General features: G+C 44.5%; 1 protein-coding gene across 4 annotated transcripts in view; it reads left to right on the forward strand.

The window, feature by feature from the left end:
* Window positions 1–15,385, forward strand: part of GPC6 (glypican 6) — a 926,174-nt gene that overhangs the window by 365,934 nt on the left and 544,855 nt on the right. The window lies entirely within an intron of this gene.

Raw genomic sequence — 15,385 nt, forward strand, 5'->3', positions numbered from 1 at the left:
ATAAGTCTGATGTAGGTATTGAAAGAAAGCTTTAAGGTAGTTTTGTATAATATAATAACAGAGTTGGAAGGGACCTTGGAGGTCTTCTAGTACAACCTCCTGCTTAGGCAGGAAACCATATACCACTTCGGACAAATTATTATCCAACATCTTCTTAAAAACTTCCAGTGTTGGGGCATTCACAACTTCTGGAGGCAAGCTGTTCCACTGATTAATTGTTCTAACTGTTAGGAAATTTCTCCTTAGTTCTAATTTGCTTCTGTCCTTGATTAGTTTCCACCCATTGCTTCTTGTCCTACCCTCAGGTGTATAGAATGAGTTTGTAAATGCATGTTTTCTATCCTTGTATGTAACATTGAATATTTCCCAAAGTTTGTAAAATACTGTTGATCAAATTTGAAGATAAGATTCATTTCCCTCTTTACACCATTTTTTCTCTCCCCTCCCCCCTAGTTTTTTATATTACTTTTTTTTAATTTCTTTTTTCATTTTATATTTTGGTGAACTAATAAAAATATGAGAGCCGGAAATTTATGGTGCTATGTGAGAAATTAGTTAAGTGAGTTTTGCCCCATTTTACCACATTCATTAAGTGAATCATTGCAGTTGTTAAATGAGTAACACAGTTGTTAAGTGACTCTGGTTTCCCCATTGTTTCTGCTTGTCAGAAGTTTGCAAAAGAGGATTACATAACCCCAGGTGTCAGGATTCCAAGTAACACCCCCAACTAAAGAAGACTCGGAGGCTAGCGATTCCTCAAAGATCCATTTTATTAGAGATGTCATATTGGCACATCTGAGAAAACTTGAATTTGAGAGTTCCGAGTTTTCCTCACCCAAAAGGAAGTCAAAGATCCATCCCCTGCACTCACAAGTCCATCACATGGTCCAAGCATTTCAAAGTCCCAAGTGGAGACAGTCCACAGTCACTCCCACCAAGGTGCAGGCTGAATGTCCTTTACTCCCATAGAAAAGAATGTTGTTATGGCTGATCTGGCTGATCCTTCACCGCTCCTTGCAATCCTCCCTCCCATTTTCCCAGGCAGTATATGTAGCAGCCCTGAAGCGCCAACGAAAAAGATAGCTTCCAGGACTGACACCCGGGACACTGCAACTGTCATAAATGTGAGTCAGTTGTCAAGCATTCCAAAATGTCAATCATGTGATCATGGGGAATGCTACAATGGTCATAAGTGTGAAAAATGGTCATAAGTCCCTTTTTTTAGTGCCATTGTATCAGGGGTGAAATCAACTTACCTTTGCTACCGGTTTGCAAATGTGAGCATGCATGCACACTCACTTCGCTCACACACGCCACCTCTGTGCATGCACAGGACCTTCCGCACATGTGCAGAGCGTCAAAAACGTGACGTGATGACATCTGGGTGGGTGGGCGGAGCCTCCCACTGCTATCGCTACCAGTTTGCCTGAACTGGATAGAACCGCCTGACTAAATGAACTGTCAACTGTCACCATTTATTTGGTGTTTGGGCAGGATGGAAATATATCCAGGCACATAGCTAGTAGAAAGGGATAGGGGGAGGATCTTCTTTGAACTAAATTGGAAACATGACTGAAACGAAATGACTGTGCTGCTTCCCATTCTGAAGAATTACCTTGAAAAATGATATGTTGGAAATGTACAGTGGACTGTAATTGCAAAATTTCCAAGCGTCACCTGAGGCCAGCATCTGAGTGAACTATTTTATACATCCTCTAATATTGATGGGAAAGTATGCCCTTTGGAGGTTCGCTCTCACCCTCACTTTTTGTTCTGTCCCATTTGCCTCTCTCTGCTCTGTTCCTTTTGAGAATAGTTGAGCAATGTCTTTTCTAGTGTAGAATGAGGTGAAACATTTGAAAATACTAACGTAGAAAATAACATATTTGCTGTCTATGGAGATTCTCAGCCATCCAGGTCATGGTTGTCCCAAAGGTGCTTTTTAAAGAGGGGACTGGACTTTCTGGTTTTTCTCAGAAGACATTTTGCATCTCATCCAAGAAGCTTCTTCATTTCTGAAGAAGCTTCTGGAGGCGCTGAAGAAGCTTCTTGGATGGGAAGTGAAACATCTTCCAAGGAAAGCCAGAAAGCCCTGTTGCCGTTTGAAAAAGCACCTTTGGGATAAAATATTTGCTGTACAGGAGTCTCGACTGGACTACTGTAATGCTCTCTACATGGGGCTCCCCTTGAGATGCACCCGAAGGCTGCAGCTGGTTCAGAATGCGGCCGCACGGACAATTGTGGGAGCCACTAGATACTCCCACGTAACACCTTTACTGCGCCAGCTGCACTGGCTACCTGTGGCTTTCCGGGTGCGTTTCAAGGTGTTGGTTATCATCTTTAAAGCGCTCCATGGCACAGGACCTAGTTATCTGCGGGATCGTATCCTGCCCCATACATCCCTTCGGCCAATTCGCTCTCACAGAGAGGGACTCCTCCGGGTGCCGTCCACTAGGCAATGCCAGCGGGCGACGCCCAGGAGTAGGGCCTTCTCTGTGATGGGCCCGACCCTCTGGAATGACCTCCCCCCAGATATCAGGACTATCACCGACCTCCGCTCCTTCCGTAAGAAGCTAAAAACCCACCTATTCAATTTAGCCGGCCTGGCCTAATTCCCAATTTTAGTCCCTCAAGCCTGCATTTTTAAGTTTTTTAGGGGTATGCTTTTTAGTTGTTTTTAATTTTTAATTTTCTGTACAGCTGTATTAGGTTTAATTCATTTTTAAGGGTATAGGATATTTATCTTTTGTATTTGTTTTAATGAGATGCCTGTACACCGCCCCGAGTCCCTTCGGGGAGAGGGGGCGGTCTATAAATCCTGATAAATAAATAAATAAATAAATAAATACATACATACATACATACATACATACATACATACATACATACATACATAGCATTTTCTTGAATCATCCTGGAACGATGCAGGGATCACAAAGGATCACTTAGTCTGACCCTCTGCACTGTGCAGAGAAATCAGAGAAACCGTAAGAGTACATGCCCAGCCTCTTTAAAATCTCCAGGGATAGAAAATCCACAACTTCCATTGTGCAGATCATACCATCAGGATGTTTCTTTTTTAAGCCAAACCCATTCTAGAGGCTGCAAATTATGTCAATTATTTCTGGTCTTATTTTGGGGACATGGAAAATATTTCTTGGCCATCTTTCTTGTAGTTTTCTTTTATGCAACTTCCCAGACATATTATGTCTCCTGTCAACATTCCACCTACTTTCAGCTTGTCCTCCCTGAAATGCCTTCAATTTCCTGTAACAACTTCATGGCCCTCCTCTGAATTTTCCCCAATCTCAAATCTGGAAATGTGGTACTCAATATCAAATGGAGTAATGCAGGGGTGTCCAAACTAGGCAACTTTAAGACTTGTGGACTTCAACTCCCAGAATTCCCCAGCCAGCTGGGAGATGAAGTCCACAAGTCTTAAAGTTGCCAAGTTTGGACACCCCTGGAGTAATGAGTAGCGAGAAATAAGGACTTCCTGAGTCTTTTGACACTTCTGATGCAGCCCAGAATGGAATTAGCCCTTTCAGTAATTACTTCACATTGCTACCAGTGGTGGGTTCCGGATCCCATCGCAACCGGTACACTGCGACGGAGCCAGGCGTCCACCTCAGTCATGCGAGCTGCACATGCATGCACATGCCATTGCCCTGCAATGCTCCAGCTGCTCGGTGGAGGTTGTGCAGGTGCCGTGCGCTGCGCAGGCGTGCACAAATGACCTGGTTGACTTAAAAAGAGGTAAGGAACGCTGGCGGGCAGGTGGGCCCAACAAAACACCATTCCAGTACGGCGGCGGCTGCTCCCAGCTGCCACTGGTATGCCCGTATCGGGGCATACCGGCCGGAACCCATTACTGATTGCTACTGATGTTCATCTGGTTGTCAATGACCACACCCACCCCCCATTTGTAATGTTTCTAGACCATGCCCTCAATTGCATGTTTATCTTAAGTTATTTCCCCTCTAAATGTTGTACTGTACTTTTAATACTAAGATATCTATTAAAAGATATATTCTGTCTCTCAAGCTTGCCTTCCAACCTGTCCAGATCAGATTGAAATCCTGTGTGTTGGACACACTTCCAAATTTTTGTATCATCCACAAATCTGATATCAGTCTCATCATCTGGGTCAAAAATAAAAAAAATGTTAAATGATACTGGCCTGAAGATTGATCTCCACTGAATTGTGTAGTTCAGAGGTGAGTTTCTGCAGCATTACTACCGGTTCGGTGTGTGTATGTGATTTTTGCACACTCCGCGCACATGCATAGTTGCCTGTAGATAGGTCTGCGCATGTGCAGAACATTAAATATGTTAAAAAAAACACCACAGCGACCGGGGAACCAGTTCGGGGGCATGGCGAGCCTGCGGTCCCTATCAATTTGGTGACCCAGTCACAATTTCCACTACCAGTTCACCCGAACCAGTGCGAACCATAGCAACCCACCTCTGGTGTAGTAGCTTCTCTGCAACCAGATTTAGACTCATTGACATGAATTTAAAATGAATTTAAATCTTCAGAACCATGCTAAAATGCAATGCAGATATTAAAAAACACTCTGTATTCTGTTCTTCAAATCTCTTGTTTACTGATTGTAGTTCACATATGTCTACATTTTAATGACTGAAGACCTAAGTGTTAATGGTGGCTCGTTTAAAATCTCTTGTGTTTGAGTCCTGTAATTGCTGTTTGGCACACATAAGCTCTACTTTGGCATTGTGGTCATCAGCCCAGTTCACATAGACCATATGACTGCAAGAGGCACAATGCCAAATTTCACAAACTCCTGGCACTGCTGCTTCCCCTCTTGTTATCATTACTTGCTCACTTGTTCTGTCCATGAATGCAAACAATGACCAATGTGAGATGTTGGAGTGACATTTTTGCCCTAGTTTTGTGCTGCCATCTGCATAGTTGCCCAAATCAAATCAATCTCCAGTGCAGACAAAAAAGGTAGAGTCATTTGAGTAGGGTTCTCTCGGGGCATCCCTTCCAGAACCAAGTGTTGGGATTGAGTATAAGGGTGCAGTTACATACAAATGAATGACTTTCTTTTTTCACATATTTCTAACATCCTGCTTTCATTCAGCCAGTTATTACAAGCAAAATAGTGACCTTGGGATAATACTACTTTACTAACTCGGGGCTTTGTAAGTTGGAAATCAATTTAAAATTCTCTTTTAATGTGCGGCTCTTTATTTCAGATTTTACAAAGGTATTGTAATGAAATCATACCATTCTACAAATGCTGATGAGCAGAAGAGATAAGCAAAAGGGTCAGGAGAAAATACCTATACCAAACTGGATGATAGCTTAACAAATGAAGCTATCTGTAGCAGAACTGGGAATTGAGTTTGATGTAGATTGCCTCGTAGCATGAAACTAAGCACTTAATACATAATAATCAGATTAGCATCAACTTGAAAACCACCTTTCTACAATCCTTTAATAAAACTTCCTTTTCTTGACCTTTTCGCAGTTATATTGCCTAAAGGCATCCTTATCATCTTTTACACTAACTTATTCACCAGATTTGAAGATAGTGATCAAGTTGTCAAGTTCACCTTTAATTTATAGTGGTTTTTTGTGCTAAATATACTTGCATCTTTCATGTTCACATGAAAGAGTTTCCAAATCCATTGTTATCTTTTGTACTGGTCTCTGAATGCTGAAAGTTATTCCCCAAGAAGGACAAGAATATAGAACAAATCAGCATCAGACTAAGGAAAATTCAGGACAAAAAAACAACAACCCACCACTAACTTTAAGGATTTTTTTCCCCATTTGATTTGTTCCTATTCGCACTTCATTTTTTTTTTTTTGTCCAAGGACTTTAACTCCGAGAAAAAGAGGTTGCCTGGGGAATTGGACCAGTTCTGAGGTCACTGCAGTTGGTAAAACCTGCAGGAGGCCACTGGTTCAAAATCTCTTCAGAGTTTTGCAATAAATCCTGGTAATATTTTGCTCCTAAAATAGATAATAACAGTGTTGATCTCAGCAACGAAAATATGTCACTGTGACCACTGGAAAAAAAAAAGCCTGATAAAGATGAAATTATACTTTGCAAAACAACATATTTGATGTTTAGCTTCCTGCAATACTAAAGTACGTTTTGCAGAACAGCATTCTGTGGATAGCACATTTCTCAAAATACTTCAACTCTGCCTTCTGGATTCCACACTCCTGCTGAGCACAATTTCACCTATAGTATGCACATCTTTATCAGGGTACTTAACTCCTGCCTTGAGTAGGGAAACTTTGGCACACCGTCTTGACCTTGCACAGGGCAGCAGGAACCCATTCAAATAAATGGTTTTCTCTGCTTTGTTGTGATTCAAATCCTCGGTACTCTAAAAAAAGTGTAGAGTCTCAGGGGAAATATTGTTGAATCACCTCAACAAAAAAAAAGTTGCATAAATCTTATTGTGCTGGATTTGTAGCTCTATCGAGCTTACAAGGTCAAGTGAAAGCAGCAGCACAGTCAACTCTCAACTAAGGCCACATGCTGTACCTCCTCATGCAAGTTGCTGGTATGCCATACAGTTTCCAAATGCGCGTCAAATGCTCCGTTTTCCAGCCCAGCACATGGCTCACCCATCTGTGCATCCACTCCTCTTGGACGATGATGTGGACCAAATCTCTGGACAGATGTAGTGCCAGAGGACAATTAAAACGGGAATAGCTTGCCTTCAGAAGTTGTAGGTGCTTTATCACAGGAGGTTTTAAAGAAAAGACTGGATAGTCACCTGTCTGAAATGGTAGGGGGTCGACTGCTTGAGCAGGGGGTTGGACTAGAACTGTGATGGCGAACCTATGGCACGCCTGCCATAGGTGGCACACAGAGCCCTCTCTGCAGGCACACGAGGTCACCCAAGGTCATCTCCACTGCGCATACGTGCACGTGCCCCATCGGCTACCTGGTTTTTGAGTCTGTGTCGTGCATGCCTTTATTAATCTAGAGAGGTGGAGGAAGCGGAGACTTAGGGGTTTTTTAACCAAATGTTATTTAAATGTTTTAGTGGGTTCCAGGGTGGGGGGGGGGGTTAGCCAGGCCAAGAGAGGGGTTAGTGCCAGGCGAACAGGTGGGGTTGGGAGGGGAGTGAGCGGAGCTGGGGAGGGGAGGGAGAATAACATTCCATTAGAGGGTCTTTTTATCTCAACGATCGTAGGGAGGGGTGGGTGCGAGGATAGACAAAGATTCTGCATCCGGTTGGGAGACCGTGGTCGTTGGACACGCCCGGTCATTTGTACCAACCCCCGCACCCTAGGTGGCCAGGATCTACAGAGCCAGGGCCTGAGGCTGATGTTGTGCAACGCGAGGTCCATTGTCAATAAGGCCCCCCTCATTAATGATTTGATCTCGGAGGGGGTGCTGGACCTTGCAGGGATAACGGAGACCTGGTTGGGCCACGAGGGGGGTCTACCCCTCGTGGAAATGTGCCCACCGGGATACCGTGCATTCCATCAGCCGCGGGCCCTGGGTAAGGGTGGCGGGATAGCGGTGATTATAAGGGAGGGTCTGGAGCCGAGAGTTCACTGTGCCACAGATATCCGCGTGTGAGTCTCTATGCGTGAAGTGGGGCCCAGGGAGACAGTTGGGCTTGCTGATTGTATACTTGGCTCCTCGCTATGCATCAGCGGCCCTGCCAGAGCTCCTCGAGATGATCGCAGAGATGGCGGTTGAGACCCCCAAGCTACTGGTTATGGGGGATTTCAACCTGCCGTCGATAGGCGAATCATCCGAGGCGGCTCGGGAGTTCATGGCTTCCATGACAGCCATGGACCTGACCCAAATAATTCAGGGCCCCACACACGAGGGAGGCCACACGCTGGACCTTATTTTTGTCTCTGGCCAGTGGAAGAGTGATCTGGGAATAGGGGATTTAGTTATTACACCCCAGTCATGGTCAGATCACTCACTTCTCCGGCTCAACTTCCCAGGCGCTACCCCCCATCGCGGGGAGGCGCAACCAGAATGTCCTAGATGGTTCCGCCCCAGGCGCCTGATGGAACCTGATAGGTTCCAGACAGAGTTTGGGCCACTTCCTGTAGCCCTGACCCGCTCCCGGATGGAGGACCTGGTGGCCGCATGGAACAGTGCGGCTGCCGGGGCCTTGGACCGGGTTGCGCCTTTGCGGCCTCTCCTGTGGCAGCGAGCCACCCTGGCCCCTTGGTTTACTGAGGAGCTAAGGGTGATGAAGCGCCACAAGAGACGCCTAGAGAGCAGATGGAGATCTTCACACTCCGAATCTGACTGAACACAGGTAAGAGCTTATTTACGGACCTACCTTGTGGCATTAATAGTGGCCAAGCATCAATACTGTGCCGCTCTTATTGCGTCCACAGATAACCGCCCTGCCGCCCTGTTTCGGGTGACCCGCTCCCTCCTTTCGCAGAGGCCGCGGGAAGCCCCCTTGCAGGGTAGAGCAGAGGAATTTGGGGAATATCTGCAGGACAAAATCGCTCAAATCCGTAGCGAGTGGGTCCCCTCCAGTAGTCCAGGGGGGACGTCGGAGGCGAGTCTTGAGGGACCATTCTGGGAGGAGTTTGATTCTGTTGCTGCCGATGATATGGACAGGTTGCATGAGCGACTGCGAGCCACTACATGTTTACTGGACCCGTGTCCCTCCTGGCTTATACTGGCATCCTGTGAGGTTACACGAGGCTGGCTCCAGGAGTTAGTCAACGCTTCTTTGAGAGAGGGGTCCTTGCCGGCCGCCTTGAAAGAGGCGGTGGTGAGGCCCCTACTCAAGAAGCCTTCTCTGGATCCAGCTATGTTAACCAACTATTGTTCTGTCTCCAACCTTTGCTTTTGGGCAAAGGTTGTAGAGAGTGTGGTGGCACAACAGTTCCCATGCCACTTGGAGGAAATGGATTATCTAGACCCGCGCCAGTCCGGTTTCCGGCCCGGTCACAGCACGGAGACGGCCTTGGTCGCGTTGGTGGATGATCTCTGGAGGGCCAGGGATGGGGGTTGCTCCTCCATCCTGGTCCTATTAGATTTCTCAGCTGCTTTTGATACCATCGACCATGGTATCCTACTGCGTCGTCTGGAGGGGTTGGGGGTGAGGGGCACCATTTTGTGGTGGTTCTCCTCCTACCTCTCCGGCCGGACGCAATGCGTGCTGGCAGGGGAGCAGAGGTCGACCCTGAGGCCACTTACTTGTGGGGTGCCACAGGGGTCGGTCCTCTCGCCTCTCCTGTTCAACACGTATATGAAGCCGCTGGGTGAGATCATTCGTGGTTTTGGGGTTGAGTACCATCTGTACGCTGATGATACTCAGCTGTACATCTCCACCCCGAACCACCCCAACGATGCCGTCGAAGTGATGTCCCGGTGCCTGGAGGCCGTACGGGTCTGGATGGGAAGTAACAGACTCAAGCTCAACCCCTCCAAGACGGAGTGGCTGTGGTTACTGGCACCCTGGTTCAACCAGTGGGTTCCATCACTGGCCATCGGGGGCGAACAACTGGCCCCCGTGGAACGGGCGCGCAATTTGGGCGTCCTCCTGGATGCCCGGCTGTCAATGGATGACCATGTGACAGCTGTGGCAAGGGGGGCGTTCCACCAGGTTCGCCTGGTGCGCCAATTGCATCCCCTATTGGACCGGGATGCCCTTCACACAGTCACCCATGTGCTTGTGACGTCCCGCCTGGACTATTGCAATGCTCTCTACATGGGGCTCCCCTTGAGATGCACCCGAAGGCTGCAGCTGGTCCAAAATGCGGCCGCGCGGGCAATCATGGGAAGTACCAGGTACTCCCATATAACACCTCTCCTGCGCGGGCTGCACTGGCTACCTGTGTCTTTTCGGGTGCGTTTCAAGGTGTTGACTATCATCTTTAAAGCGCTCCATGGCACAGGACCTAGCTATCTGCGGGATCGCATCCTACCCCACACATCCCTGCGACCAATTCGCTCTCACAGAGAGGGACTCCTCCGGGTGCCGTCCACTAGGCAATGCCAGCGGGCGGCGCCCAGGAGTAGGGCCTTCTCTGTGATGGGCCCGACCCTCTGGAATGACCTCCCCCCGACATCAGAACCACCACCGATCTCCGCTCCTTCCGCAAGAAACTTAAGACCCACCTGTTCCAATTAGCTGGCCTGGCCCAACCGTAGTTTTAATCTTCAATCCTTCTGGCCGGTATTTTAAATTTTCGGGGGTAGACCTTTTAAGCTGTTTTTTTTAATTTTTATTATTATTGTACAGGCTTTATATTTAATCTGTTTTTAAGGGGTATCTAATATTTTCTACTGTGTATATGGTTTTTTAGCTGCTGTCTGTACACCGCCCCGTGTCCCTTCGGGGAGAGGGGGCGGTCTATGAATTCAATAAAATAAAATAAATAAATAAATAAAATGCCTGGGGAGGCAGGGTGCATGCGGGGGGTTGCACCTGCTTGCATGGGGGAGCAAAGGAGCACACAGGGTACATGTGTGCATGCACAGGGAGTGGGGCACGGGGGCATTGCATTATGAGTGCACGTGCATGCTTTCTGCACGCAACGACAAAAAGGTTAACCATAACTGGACTAGAAGACCTCCAAGGTTCCTTCCCGCTCTATTCTAATTAAAGTAGTATTAGTCTTGGTCTTTCATGTTCTGAGTAGTAAACCGTGTTATCTTTTTACTGAAGTGGCCACTTTTAGTGCATCTCAATTTACTGATGCCTAAGATGTCAATTATTCATTTAATCTTCCCACGTTGAGGCTTCTTACATTCCAGGTTCCCGCTGTAATGCTATCCTTGCAGCGTCTTGTTTCTTTCCCTGTATAGCAACATCAGCAGTTAGACATCTGGAGGCCAGCCATGTCACAAACACCATTAGTACCGCAAATGATTCTCAGCTCTTCCTCAGAAAAGTATTGAGTGCCATCCTTACACAACCTTCACTCATTTATATTAAGAGAAGTAGAAGATACTAAGCACAACCAAATTGTCCTAAAACTTATGACTGGCCTCTTCGTGACCATTCAAAGTTACAACAGAGCCCAGAAAAGAACTATACAACTGGTTTCAAAGTTATAGCTACTGCAGTTTCCCCACCATTGTTTACTTAACAACTAATGTGATCTGTGACCCTAATGGGCAGGTTTCATTATGGCTTTAATTATAGGAGTATTTGCATGATTTTGTGATGTGAGCGTCTTCTGCAGGCATTTTTCTCGATAATATACTTATTTTATCTACTTTTGTTATTTGTTCATGTTAAAAGATAAACCAAATAATTTTCAGTCTTATTGTTTTTTTATTATTATTATTATTATTATTATTATTATTATTATTATTATTATCATCATCATCATCATCATCATCATCATCATCATCATCATCATCACTTTCTGTAAGCTGTACAACTACTGCAAGATAACTTTTGTTTCCCAGTTAACTCTGCTAAGAAAACAGTGTTCATATAACTCCATTGCAAACACATTCCAATATATTCTTTTGTTTTGTTCATCCCATTTCCATTAATATGTTATTCCCATTTTAAAATCTTTCTGAAGCCCTTGAGTGCCACAGGCGTAGAGTGAATCTCACTGTACAGGTATGATTATAATACTTGCAAGCATCGTTCAATGATACCCCATGTTCAGCTGTACATCTATGTGTTTACAGTGGTAATAGAAAATGTAAAGCATACATAACACGGCCTTGGTTTTCATTTAAGTTTTTATCACTGCATATTGTGTGTCTACTAAATCATATTTCCCCACATGTGGGTTTACTGCCTAGGAATAGTTTAAGATTTTTAGAGAGTGAGGACTGTGAGAACGTTGTAGAAAAAGGAGTATTGATGCTATGAAATAATGTACCTCTAGAGAAGAAAATACTGTTTGTTGTTGTTGTTGTTTTTTTGTTGGATGGATGGATGGATGCAAGGTTTCCTAAAAAATGCATATATAAATAATACTTCACTGTCTTCCTTACAAAGAGAACTTAGTATGGAATTTGTTTCAGAGCACTGTAAATTTACACATATCTATATCTCTCTATCTCTCTACCTACCTACCTACCTACCTACCTACCTGTCTCTGTCTCTGTCTCTGTGTCTGTCTGTCTGTCTGTCTGTCTGTCTGTCTGTCTGTCTATCTATCTATCTATCTATCTATCTATCTATCTATCTATCTATCTATCTATCTAGAGACAGACAGACAGACAGACAGACATGTCTGTCTGTCTGTCTGTCTGTCTGTCTGTATGTATGTATGTATGTATGTATGTATGTATGTATTTGTGTTACAACCCCTGGTATGCCCAAATATGGGAGGAAGCTCACTACTCCCTCTTTCTGTTCTTCGGCTCATTACAGAAAACCATCCAGGCAGAAAACCATATTTTTATTTATATCATATTATATATATGGAGCTTCTCTGAGGCAAACCTGAGGGAGAGAATGCGATAAGATAGGTGGGGCTTCTCTGAGGCAAACCTGAGGGAGAGAAAGTGATAAGATAGGTGGAGATTCTGTGAGGCAAATCTGAGGGAGAGAAGGGCATAGGTGGGGCTTCTGTGGGGCAAACCTGAGGGAGAGAAGGGGATAGGATATGAGAGGCTTCTCTGCGGCAAGGCTGAGGGAGAGAAGGGCATAGGATAGGGGAAGCTTTTGTGGGGTAAGCCTGAGGAGAGAAGGGAAGAGAAGAGGTCAATGGTAACCACTCATTAATTTTCAAGCTGTAAGTGTCAATTTATCAAGCATGATCACATAGTTTCATAGCGGAGCACAGATATTCAGATAGTATATTATATTAGATTATTCTGGGCGACTGTACCCTATCGATTCTTATAAATACTGCTATCCAACACCATAGCATGTCCTTCTAAATAAACACACATTGGATATGAATGCAGGGGCAAGCCTGCATCCTGAATCGTCACCTCTGGGAACTGCAGAATTTTTAATCTGGGATGCTTTTCTTCCCCATAAGAATGCTGTTGAGCTGTATGTGAGTGGAACTTAAGTAAAGAAGTAGGAGATGGAAATGTGTTGAGTGTAAATTCTTCAGCAATTATAAAGGCTGTTGCCGTGGCAGCTTTGTGTGGTGAAATGTATTCAGAAGCATGAAGCCTGAGAAACTGAGCTTCAGTTAAAATACCTTTTAATCACTTTATAATGAGAATGTAATCCACCCAAAACTATTCATTTGTAAACCAAAGCTTTTCAAATACCTGGCTGTGGCAAGTGCACTTTACAAGGGAAAAAATGTAATTACTTTTGGTGACATACATTTTCTTTCACAAAAACCATGACAACATTGAGATGCACTGGAAGTAAATTATTATTAACATTACTACTACTACTACTACTACTACTACTACTACTACTACTACTACTACTACTACTATCATCTGGCATTTTTGCCTAACTATCAAGTCCTTACCAAGGACCTGGGATAGGCAGATATGGATGTTTGATGATGTCATACATATTGTCACAGGATGGAAGCCTTTTGCAATTGACTGATGGCAGATTTGTCAATGTCAATGATGTTCAAGCAATGCTCCAGTTGTTTTGGAATTGCACCCAAGGCATCTATTGCTATTGCTTGCTTGCTGGTGGCATAAGGGATTCTATTGTAAGCAGAGGAGTGGAATACTTCTGGACCTGCTCGTTCGTATTAATTTCCAATATACAGTGTGGATTCCAGGCAGATGAGCTGTATTTGAGAGTTGTTCTGGCAAAGATTTTGTATGCCCTAGTTTGCAATACAATGTTATCTGACATTCATATCAGCATATTAACATTTTATGCATTTTTAAAGGTATTCCAACAGAGACCTGCATGGCCAGCTATTAAATGCAAGGATCACTATGATTTTAAACAAACTGATATTCAGTTTTCCATTAGTCTTGCCCGAACTCCAGTTGATGTGGAATTTGTCCATCTACATTTCATCCTCACACTCCTGGGCAACATCTAGCAATACAAAGCATGTCATTGTGTCCAATGTTCCTTTGAAGAGACAGAGAAGCATTATTACATGATGACATCTTGAAACTGATCAAAATGCATAATTCATTCATTTCATGAATGACACATTGGATAAAGCTTGCCTATTCCTGCAGGCATTCAGGGATATTACTAGATGTTATTAGGACTTTCAACAGTTGACCAAAAAAAAAAAAAAAAGCAAAAGATGTCCAAGTATTAAAATGTTGCACTTGGCCTGCATTTTACTCTGCAAAAAGGGATTATAAAGTCTGTAGGCAAAGTTCCAATTACAGCTGAGTGAACACATCACAAACAGATCACCCTATTAATGGGATAGGGACAGAGAAGTGATTTCTGCCAATTTGCAAAATGTGACAGAGTAGTTGGGAGGAGAAGGAACTTTGGGGGAAATGAAATTAGGACTGGCAGCTGCTCAGGGGAATAGCAGTGACTCTCCCAATTTCAAAAAATCACCTCTCTGCCCTCAGTTTTGCAAAGAGATTTAAAACATTCAGCCCATTTCATGCATTCACAGTTTGGAAATTCTCACCTAGATTCTTTATTTTTCAGCTTTGCTAATGAGCTGGCCTCAACTGCTGTTTTTCTGCTTAACAAAGATCCACTATTACAGTTGCTTGGAGGTAGAGAGGTTTTGTTCTGGATCCCTTTTCCTTCTAAAGGTAAAGGTTCCCCTCGCACATATGTGCTAGTTCTTCCCGATTCTAGGGGGCGGTGCTCATCTCCGTTTCAAAGCCAAAGAGCTAACGCTGTCCAAAGATGTCTCTGTGGTCATGTGGACTGCATGTCTAAACACCGAAGGTGCACAGAGCGCTGTTACCTTCCCACCAAAGGTGGTTCCTATTTTTCTACTTGCATTTTTACATGCTTTCGAACAGCTAGGATTGCAGAAACTGGGACAAGTAACGGGAGATGACTCCATTACGTGGCGCTAGGGATTCGAACTGCCAAACTGCCAACCTTTCTGATCGACAAGCTCAGTGTCTTAGCCACTGAGCCACCACGTCCCACTCTTTCCCTTCTAGATAATCTCAAAGACTTAGTTGAAGGAAGGTTTTCTCTCTGGAGGAGAGCCTTATTTTTGGCTTCTCCCGCAGGCAAGACAGCACACATTTCCTCCAATGCCTTCTCATCATTTCCCCCACCAAAAGATGTACCAGCTTCAGCAATGTTCCAATTGCTTCATTTAAAACAAAGCAATGCACAATGTGCTGTCTAAATGTGGGGAAAACAGCCTGGTAGATAATGAAATAAATCAGTCAATAGCATTAATTACAGTCAAAAGGCTGAGCAGATGGTCTGTGCATGGCAGTGAGGTAGGAAGCCCGTGTGTTAACTAAGATGGTTCAACAGCAATAAAACACACCTGCTTATTTTCCCTAATAAGAAAAAGAAGTGGTTTTGCTGTTAAACT

Source organism: Natrix helvetica, assembly GCF_964273705.1.
Source record: "Natrix helvetica genome assembly, chromosome: 3".
Classification (NCBI taxonomy): domain Eukaryota; kingdom Metazoa; phylum Chordata; class Lepidosauria; order Squamata; family Natricidae; genus Natrix; species Natrix helvetica.